Genomic DNA, 3,555 nt, shown 5'->3' on the forward strand with positions numbered 1-3,555 from the left:
ACATCGAAAATTATATGCAAGTCAGAATGCGGTTATTCTTTTTTAAAGAACAACTGTACAGAGCACATTACAATTATTGTGTCATTTTAAAGTTGAAAAAGAAATTTCACAAAACTCATAGCAATCTAATTTTGATAATTCAGCACGTAAATCAATAAATATATTCAGCAGAAGGAGGAGCGGGTATAAAAATGGTGGAGCGAGAAAATGCGTGATAATAAGATAATGGCTTTATGTAAATTTCGATTTTTCTAAATACAAATATAGTTTAGTTCTCTTTTTTTGTACTTCCATAATCTACATTAGTTGAGTGACCTTTACAGGACGTATAACTAATATATTTAATATGTCATCAGTGAGTATTCAATCCGTAAGCAAGACGTTGCCATGCAAAGACCGTTTGTTTACCTGAGATTTTTCTTAGAAATGAAATATAACCTAATGATACCGTTCTCATATTTTAAAAACATTTTCAGAAAATTTGCCGGGATTGGAAGATGAGTAGAATATTGTATAATAATTGCAGAGGTTCCACGGTCTAATATAATTTCATCGAACATATATTTGCCTTCTTTCGTAATTTCTCTATAAATTTGACATGACGGTTGGTAATTCATGCAACGGTTTTTATTGTAAGAGAATCTGAATAAAAAGTGTGCGAGTAAACTCATCCTTTATTCCATTAATATAACTAACTGTCTTAGTAATTCAGCGCATCTAACACAGGGACTCTTTGTAATACGCTCTTTGGCGAAAGATGGCGCTGAGTTTACAAATGGACAAGAACCACTGCTTTACATGAAAAATGTACTTTTCGCTATATTTTGCGAGGAAAACGATTTAATTATTGCAATATACGTATCGCATGTATGCATGTGACACGAGGCATGCGTGGCGGCGAACAGTCAACTCAGAACTGGTACGGACCGGGAGAATTCGACTATCTATCTATCTATCTATCTATCTATCTATCTATCTATCTATCTATCTATCTATCTATCTATCTATATATATATATATATATATATATATATATATAATATATATATATATATATATATATATATAGTGAGAGAGAAAACAAAGGAACACAAAGTATTAGTAGCCAACTCAATTTATGCTACGCGGGTTTCCTAAGCGTGGTCCTTAAATCAATAATGTTTCATATTACATAATACTCATTTAAAATATATTGTTACAATCAATATGAAGTAATATCATCATCAAGAAATGTATTTGCGGAAAAATTCATCGAAATATATCAGTGGGTTTGTGTGTGCACATATACGTATAGCACGTCGAGCGAGTCGGTGTGCGTGGCCCGGCTCCTCCTCGCTTAAGTTAGATCGTCGTACCGATCTAACAGGCATTTGGCGGCAGCGAACGGTTAACTCGGAACGGGTAGGAAATGAGGAAATCCTACTGCCTAATTATCTAATTATATGTATATATATATATATAAACCCGGTTTGTTAAAGTCCAATATTAGCGTTTCTTCTAATAGGCTCAGCATAAATATCGCCGCGGTTAAGACCGCGCTCTATTCATATTTAATTTAAGATTGCACCCTCAATTTTAAAAGATTTAAACAGCATTAAGTGAATTTATATAAATTGCATATATTTACGAAATTTCTAACTTCCTTACATTTCTAAAACATAACTGTTCTTGCATTTAGTAAATAAAACACCTACCTATCTTCTTTCGTACACGCTGTTGATGTTGATAATAAACGTCACCATATTACATATACTGGCTTTCAGCTTGCAGCTTAATGTAAATCTGACATAACAATAATTTAGCACATGTTAACTAACTTGAAAATCTTATAATATGTAGCCGCGCTATCGCTATTAATTGCGCTAAAGATATCAAACCTCGTGATGGGAAAGGAATAGCATTCGCAATCTCCTGTTCTGCTAAAACATTGTCTGTGCTAGCATATTTAATGTGAAGCTTTATTTGAAGCTTTTATCTTTTGGTAGTTGATCTGAATGGGTGTAAATGTAGGTATGGTCGATATTAAAGGTGTTATTTGTTAGTCCAGTATAATTACCATCAATACCTCCAAGAATAATATAGTTCCTACATATGCCAGTGCTTTGCAGTGACATTGTCCTTGAAGCAAAAATATTAGGATATTTCTCAGCAAAATAAAATTTTGGTGGGTGGGGAGATTATGTTTTATAGGTTTATATCTTATTTGGTTAAATGTTTTAGTGCCTTGTGATATGAAGTCTGGGAATAAATGCCTCTATAGAGAAGTATAGATGACCGGAGTATTATTGGGATTGAAGTATTTGTTCTATTTGTGCACAGATCAGAAATATTATTCTTTTTAACTGTGTGAGTAGCTACATTTATAATCTATTCATGTCGATGTCAGCTTCGCATTTCTTCATATCGGGGTCGATAAAATAAGTACCTGTTGAAAGCCGATGTTATCGACTTATCCTCTCCTCCTAAACTGATCACCGTGTGCAAAAATTTCAAACTAATATTAAACTGGAGAATTACTCGATAATTTTTCGTGGAGTACATGTTTGTCAAAATTTTACAAGAAGTGATAGTGACTTCGAAGTTTTGGTCGGCTAACTTCGTCAGATATTATACATACATTTGTGTGCGCGTATATTTAATTGTATACACTCAAGCTTATATGTCTTTTGTATGGGTTTAAAGAGATATTCTATAAAGACCTTGGAAAATATCTTTAAAATTTGGAACGACGTCAGTGATGTTTTGGAAGTGACATATTCATGACCGTGATTCGAAATCTTGTTGCACGCTTGGCTTCTTTAAAACTTATCTTTCAACCACGATACTATTAAGCTTCTAAAGCCAGTAATAATATAATCTAAATGTGTGTATGCAGCAGACCAAACATTTAATAAATTTTTATCGTGAATGAAAAGTGTGACAAACAAATTATCGCTTTCATCTTTTTTTCGTTATATTTTCTCTTTATTCATTTGGTAACTTTGACTTTCCTTCTTAAGACTTCCCTTTGAATATTTCTTTAACCGCAGATTTAGAATTTTCCATAACTAGTACTTAGATAAATATCAGACTCTTGTACAAATTTAAGCGAAAATCCTTACCGGATTAAAAAGCATAAAAGATAACGGAGGAAAAAAAATCTGTCTCCCCTGCCTACAAATGTTGAAGGAAATCATTCTATCTTCCAAAAGCATTAAGTATGAAAAGACTTTGATACGTCAGTGAATCCAGAGGCAATTCTGGCAAAAAGATTTGCCAGTATTGGATCTGCCAAGAAGACTACTCGATAAAACCACGATTTAAATGAAGATAATATTTGAACATGCTCATTCACACATGCAAATGAATGATGATATATAACGTACAGCTACATATACATCTATATATGTACATGTGCATGCATATGTATGTATGAGTCTGTGTGCACATGTGTGTGAATATATGTATGTGGATATTTATATTCAAAGAAAATAAGCAACATCATCTATGAACGTATTCATCAGTAGTTTTATCATCTAAAGCCTGTATTATTTCGATTGAACGGTACATTTACGT

This window comes from Octopus sinensis, linkage group LG7, assembly GCF_006345805.1.
Source record: "Octopus sinensis linkage group LG7, ASM634580v1, whole genome shotgun sequence".
Taxonomy (NCBI): Eukaryota; Metazoa; Mollusca; class Cephalopoda; order Octopoda; family Octopodidae; genus Octopus; species Octopus sinensis.